Raw genomic sequence first — 7,599 nt, forward strand, 5'->3', positions numbered from 1 at the left:
CTATGGAGCTCTGGTGCTATGGAGCTCTGGTGCTATGGAGCTATGGAGCTCTGGTGCTATGGAGCTCTGGAGCTCTGGAGGTATGGAGCTATGGAGGTATGGAGCCACCAGCCAGCACCCTCCGTGGCTGGATCAATGGAAGTGTTTAGGTACCAGGCGGCCAAAGTGCCGAGGCCTCACGCTCGACCACGCCGGCGCAGAGTTCCAGCCGCTCGGATGAGCTCTGTCACTCTCCCGCCGCGCAGCCACCGGTAACGGGGAAATGTCGCCGCCTTGTGGACACGCCGTTGTAAATGAATGGGCTTTCGCACTTAGTGCAATTTTCGCCAACTCTCTGACTTAGAGCTATGGAAGTATGGAGCCACCAGCCACCCAGGCTGGAGCTATGGAGCTCTGGAGCTATGGAGCTCTGGTGCTATGGAGCTATGGAGCTCTGGTGCTATGGAGCTCTGGAGCTCTGGTGCTATGGAGCTATGGAGCTCTGGTGCTATGGAGCTATGGAGCTCTGGTGCTATGGAGCTATGGAGCTCTGGTGCTATGGAGCTCTGGTGCTATGGAGCTCTGGTGCTATGGAGCTATGGAGCTCTGGTGCTATGGAGCTCTGGAGCTATGGAGCTCTGGAGGTATGGAGCTCTGGAGGTATGGAGCTCTGGAGGTATGGAGCTATGGAGCCCTGGAGCTCTGGAGGTATGGAGCTATGGTGCTATGGAGCTCTGAAGCCATGGAGCTCTGGTGCTATGGAGCTATGGAGCTCTGGTGCTATGGAGCTATGGAGGTATGGAGCCACCAGCCAGCACCCTCCGTGGCTGGATCAATGGAAGTGTTTTAGGTACCAGGCAGCCAAAGGGCCGAGGCCTCACGCTCGACCACGCCGGCGCAGAGTTCCAGCCGCTCGGATAAGCTCTGTCACTCACCCGCCGCGCAGCCACCGGTAACGGGGAAATGTCGCCGCCTGGCGGACACGCCCTTGTAAATGAATGGGCTTTCGCACTTAGTGCAATTTTCGCCAACTCTCTGACTGGAGCTATGGAAGTATGGAGCTATGGAGCCACCAGCCACCCAGGCTGGAGCTATGGAGCTATGGAGCTCTGGAGGTATGGAGCTCTGGTGCTATGGAAGTATGGAGCTATGGAGCTATGGAGCTATGGAGCTATGGAGCCCTGGAGCCCTGGAGCTATGGAGCCCTGGAGCTATGGAGCTATGGAGCCCTGGAGCTATGGAGCTCTGGTGCTATGGAGCTATGGAGCTCTGGTGCTATGGAGCTATGGAGCTCTGGTGCTATGGAGCTATGGAGCTCTGGTGCTATGGAGCTATGGAGCTCTGGTGCTATGGAGCTATGGAGCTATGGAGCTATGGAGCTCTGGTGCTATGGAGCTATGGAGCTCTGGTGCTATGGAGCTATGGAGCTCTGGTGCTATGGAGCTATGGAGCTCTGGTGCTATGGAGCTATGGAGCTATGGAGCTCTGGTGCTATGGAGCTATGGAGCTCTGGTGCTATGGAGCTATGGAGCTCTGGTGCTATGGAGCTCTGGTGCTATGGAGCTATGGAGCTCTGGTGCTATGGAGCTATGGAGCTCTGGTGCTATGGAGCTCTGGTGCTATGGAGCTATGGAGCTCTGGTGCTATGGAGCCACCAGCCAGCACCCTCCGTGGCTGGATCAATGGAAGTGTTTTAGGTACCAGGCAGCCAAAGGGCCGGGGCCTCACGCTCGACCACGCCGGCGCAGAGTTCCAGCCGCTCGGATAAGCTCTGTCACTCACCCGCCGCGCAGCCACCGGTAACGGGGAAATGTCGCCGCCTTGTGGACACGCCGTTGTAAATGAATGGGCTTTCGCACTTAGTGCAATTTTCGCCAACTCTCTGACTGGAGCTATGGAAGTATGGAGCTATGGAGCCACCAGCCACCCAGGCTGGAGCTATGGAGCTCTGGAGGTATGGAGCTCTGGTGCTATGGAAGTATGGAGCTATGGAGCTATGGAGCTCTGGTGCTATGGAGCTATGGAGCTCTGGTGCTATGGAGCTATGGAGCTCTGGTGCTATGGAGCTATGGAGCTCTGGTGCTATGGAGCTATGGAGCTCTGGTGCTATGGAGTTCTGGTGCTATGGAGCTATGGAGCTCTGGTGCTATGGAGCTATGGAGCTCTGGTGCTATGGAGCTATGGAGCTCTGGTGCTATGGAGCTATGGAGCTCTGGTGCTATGGAGCTATGGAGCTCTGGTGCTATGGAGCTATGGAGCTCTGGTGCTATGGAGCTATGGAGCTCTGGTGCTATGGAGCTATGGAGCTATGGAGCCACCAGCCAGCACCCTCCGTGGCTGGATCAATGGAAGTGTTTTAGGTACCAGGCAGCCAAAGGGCCGAGGCCTCACGCTCGACCACGCCGGCGCAGAGTTCCAGCCGCTCGGATAAGCTCTGTCACTCACCCGCCGCGCAGCCACCGGTAACGGGGAAATGTCGCCGCCTTGTGGACACGCCGTTGTAAATGAATGGGCTTTCGCACTTAGTGCAATTTTAGCACACTCTCTGACTGGAGCTATGGAAGTATGGAGCTATGGAGCCACCAGCCACCCAGGCTGGAGCTATGGAGCTATGGAGCTCTGGTGCTATGGAGCTATGGAGCTCTGGTGCTATGGAGCTATGGAGCTCTGGTGCTATGGAGCTATGGAGCTCTGGTGCTATGGAGCTATGGAGCTCTGGTGCTATGGAGCTATGGAGCTCTGGTGCTATGGAGCTATGGAGCTCTGGTGCTATGGAGCTATGGAGCTCTGGTGCTATGGAGCTATGGAGCTCTGGTGCTATGGAGCTATGGAGCTCTGGTGCTATGGAGCTATGGAGCTATGGAGCCACCAGCCAGCACCCTCCGTGGCTGGATCAATGGAAGTGTTTTAGGTACCAGGCAGCCAAAGGGCCGGGGCCTCACGCTCGACCACGCCGGCGCAGAGTTCCAGCCGCTCGGATAAGCTCTGTCACTCACCCGCCACGCAGCCACCGGTAACGGGGAAATGTCGCCGCCTGGCGGACACGCCGTTGTAAATGAATGGGCTTTCGCACTTAGTGCAATTTTCGCCAACTCTCTGACTGGAGCTATGGAAGTATGGAGCTATGGAGCCACCAGCCACCCAGGCTGGAGCTATGGAGCTATGGAGCTCTGGTGCTATGGAGCTATGGAGCTCTGGTGCTATGGAGCTATGGAGCTCTGGTGCTATGGAGCTATGGAGCTCTGGTGCTATGGAGCTATGGAGCTCTGGTGCTATGGAGCTATGGAGCTCTGGTGCTATGGAGCTATGGAGCTCTGGTGCTATGGAGCTATGGAGCTCTGGTGCTATGGAGCTATGGAGCTATGGAGCCACCAGCCAGCACCCTCCGTGGCTGGATCAATGGAAGTGTTTTAGGTACCAGGCAGCCAAAGGGCCGGGGCCTCACGCTCGACCACGCCGGCGCAGAGTTCCAGCCGCTCGGATAAGCTCTGTCACTCACCCGCCACGCAGCCACCGGTAACGGGGAAATGTCGCCGCCTGGCGGACACGCCGTTGTAAATGAATGGGCTTTCGCACTTAGTGCAATTTTCGCCAACTCTCTGACTGGAGCTATGGAAGTATGGAGCTATGGAGCCACCAGCCACCCAGGCTGGAGCTATGGAGCTATGGAGCTCTGGTGCTATGGAGCTATGGAGCTCTGGTGCTATGGAGCTATGGAGCTCTGGTGCTATGGAGCTATGGAGCTCTGGTGCTATGGAGCTATGGAGCTCTGGTGCTATGGAGCTATGGAGCTCTGGTGCTATGGAGCTATGGAGCTCTGGTGCTATGGAGCTATGGAGCTCTGGTGCTATGGAGCTATGGAGCTCTGGTGCTATGGAGCTATGGAGCTATGGAGCTATGGAGCTCTGGTGCTATGGAGCTATGGAGCTCTGGTGCTATGGAGCTATGGAGCTCTGGTGCTATGGAGCTATGGAGCTCTGGTGCTATGGAGCTATGGAGCTATGGAGCTCTGGTGCTATGGAGCTATGGAGCTCTGGTGCTATGGAGCTATGGAGCTCTGGTGCTATGGAGCTATGGAGCTCTGGTGCTATGGAGCTCTGGTGCTATGGAGCTATGGAGCTCTGGTGCTATGGAGCTCTGGAGCTCTGGAGGTATGGAGCTATGGAGCTATGGAGCCACCAGCCAGCACCCTCCGTGGCTGGATCAATGGAAGTGTTTTAGGTACCAGGCAGCCAAAGGGCCGAGGCCTCACGCTCGACCACGCCGGCGCAGAGTTCCAGCCGCTCGGATAAGCTCTGTCACTCACCCGCCGCGCAGCCACCGGTAACGGGGAAATGTCGCCGCCTTGTGGACACGCCGTTGTAAATGAATGGGCTTTCGCACTTAGTGCAATTTTCGCCAACTCTCTGACTGGAGCTATGGAAGTATGGAGCTATGGAGCCACCAGCCACCCAGGCTGGAGCTATGGAGCTCTGGAGGTATGGAGCTCTGGTGCTATGGAAGTATGGAGCTATGGAGCTATGGAGCTCTGGTGCTATGGAGCTATGGAGCTCTGGTGCTATGGAGCTATGGAGCTCTGGTGCTATGGAGCTATGGAGCTCTGGTGCTATGGAGCTATGGAGCTCTGGTGCTATGGAGTTCTGGTGCTATGGAGCTATGGAGCTCTGGTGCTATGGAGCTATGGAGCTCTGGTGCTATGGAGCTATGGAGCTCTGGTGCTATGGAGCTATGGAGCTCTGGTGCTATGGAGCTATGGAGCTCTGGTGCTATGGAGCTATGGAGCTCTGGTGCTATGGAGCTATGGAGCTCTGGTGCTATGGAGCTATGGAGCTATGGAGCCACCAGCCAGCACCCTCCGTGGCTGGATCAATGGAAGTGTTTTAGGTACCAGGCAGCCAAAGGGCCGAGGCCTCACGCTCGACCACGCCGGCGCAGAGTTCCAGCCGCTCGGATAAGCTCTGTCACTCACCCGCCGCGCAGCCACCGGTAACGGGGAAATGTCGCCGCCTTGTGGACACGCCGTTGTAAATGAATGGGCTTTCGCACTTAGTGCAATTTTAGCACACTCTCTGACTGGAGCTATGGAAGTATGGAGCTATGGAGCCACCAGCCACCCAGGCTGGAGCTATGGAGCTATGGAGCTCTGGTGCTATGGAGCTATGGAGCTCTGGTGCTATGGAGCTATGGAGCTCTGGTGCTATGGAGCTATGGAGCTCTGGTGCTATGGAGCTATGGAGCTCTGGTGCTATGGAGCTATGGAGCTCTGGTGCTATGGAGCTATGGAGCTCTGGTGCTATGGAGCTATGGAGCTCTGGTGCTATGGAGCTATGGAGCTCTGGTGCTATGGAGCTATGGAGCTCTGGTGCTATGGAGCTATGGAGCTATGGAGCCACCAGCCAGCACCCTCCGTGGCTGGATCAATGGAAGTGTTTTAGGTACCAGGCAGCCAAAGGGCCGGGGCCTCACGCTCGACCACGCCGGCGCAGAGTTCCAGCCGCTCGGATAAGCTCTGTCACTCACCCGCCACGCAGCCACCGGTAACGGGGAAATGTCGCCGCCTGGCGGACACGCCGTTGTAAATGAATGGGCTTTCGCACTTAGTGCAATTTTCGCCAACTCTCTGACTGGAGCTATGGAAGTATGGAGCTATGGAGCCACCAGCCACCCAGGCTGGAGCTATGGAGCTATGGAGCTCTGGTGCTATGGAGCTATGGAGCTCTGGTGCTATGGAGCTATGGAGCTCTGGTGCTATGGAGCTATGGAGCTCTGGTGCTATGGAGCTATGGAGCTCTGGTGCTATGGAGCTATGGAGCTCTGGTGCTATGGAGCTATGGAGCTCTGGTGCTATGGAGCTATGGAGCTCTGGTGCTATGGAGCTATGGAGCTCTGGTGCTATGGAGCTATGGAGCTATGGAGCCACCAGCCAGCACCCTCCGTGGCTGGATCAATGGAAGTGTTTTAGGTACCAGGCAGCCAAAGGGCCGGGGCCTCACGCTCGACCACGCCGGCGCAGAGTTCCAGCCGCTCGGATAAGCTCTGTCACTCACCCGCCACGCAGCCACCGGTAACGGGGAAATGTCGCCGCCTGGCGGACACGCCGTTGTAAATGAATGGGCTTTCGCACTTAGTGCAATTTTCGCCAACTCTCTGACTGGAGCTATGGAAGTATGGAGCTATGGAGCCACCAGCCACCCAGGCTGGAGCTATGGAGCTATGGAGCTCTGGTGCTATGGAGCTATGGAGCTCTGGTGCTATGGAGCTATGGAGCTCTGGTGCTATGGAGCTATGGAGCTCTGGTGCTATGGAGCTATGGAGCTCTGGTGCTATGGAGCTATGGAGCTCTGGTGCTATGGAGCTATGGAGCTCTGGTGCTATGGAGCTATGGAGCTCTGGTGCTATGGAGCTATGGAGCTCTGGTGCTATGGAGCTATGGAGCTATGGAGCTATGGAGCTCTGGTGCTATGGAGCTATGGAGCTCTGGTGCTATGGAGCTATGGAGCTCTGGTGCTATGGAGCTATGGAGCTCTGGTGCTATGGAGCTATGGAGCTATGGAGCTCTGGTGCTATGGAGCTATGGAGCTCTGGTGCTATGGAGCTATGGAGCTCTGGTGCTATGGAGCTATGGAGCTCTGGTGCTATGGAGCTCTGGTGCTATGGAGCTATGGAGCTCTGGTGCTATGGAGCTCTGGAGCTCTGGAGGTATGGAGCTATGGAGCTATGGAGCCACCAGCCAGCACCCTCCGTGGCTGGATCAATGGAAGTGTTTTAGGTACCAGGCAGCCAAAGGGCCGAGGCCTCACGCTCGACCACGCCGGCGCAGAGTTCCAGCCGCTCGGATAAGCTCTGTCACTCACCCGCCGCGCAGCCACCGGTAACGGGGAAATGTCGCCGCCTTGTGGACACGCCGTTGTAAATGAATGGGCTTTCGCACTTAGTGCAATTTTAGCACACTCTCTGACTGGAGCTATGGAAGTATGGAGCTATGGAGCCACCAGCCACCCAGGCTGGAGCTATGGAGCTATGGAGCTCTGGTGCTATGGAGCTATGGAGCTCTGGTGCTATGGAGCTATGGAGCTCTGGTGCTATGGAGCTATGGAGCTCTGGTGCTATGGAGCTATGGAGCTCTGGTGCTATGGAGCTATGGAGCTCTGGTGCTATGGAGCTATGGAGCTCTGGTGCTATGGAGCTATGGAGCTCTGGTGCTATGGAGCTATGGAGCTCTGGTGCTATGGAGCTATGGAGCTATGGAGCCCTGGAGCTATGGAGCCCTGGAGCTATGGAGCTATGGAGCTCTGGTGCTATGGAGCTATGGAGCTCTGGTGCTATGGAGCTATGGAGCTCTGGTGCTATGGAGCTATGGAGCTATGGAGCCACCAGCCAGCACCCTCCGTGGCTGGATCAATGGAAGTGTTTTAGGTACCAGGCAGCCAAAGGGCCGGGGCCTCACGCTCGACCACGCCGGCGCAGAGTTCCAGCCGCTCGGATAAGCTCTGTCACTCACCCGCCGCGCAGCCACCGGTAACGGGGAAATGTCGCCGCCTGGCGGACACGCCGTTGTAAATGAATGGGCTTTCGCACTTAGTGCAATTTTAGCCAACTCCGTGGCTGCAAGTATGGAAG

This window comes from Syngnathus leptorhynchus, unplaced genomic scaffold, assembly GCF_054491065.1.
Source record: "Syngnathus leptorhynchus isolate UIUO unplaced genomic scaffold, UIUO_Slep HiC_scaffold_149, whole genome shotgun sequence".
Classification (NCBI taxonomy): domain Eukaryota; kingdom Metazoa; phylum Chordata; class Actinopteri; order Syngnathiformes; family Syngnathidae; genus Syngnathus; species Syngnathus leptorhynchus.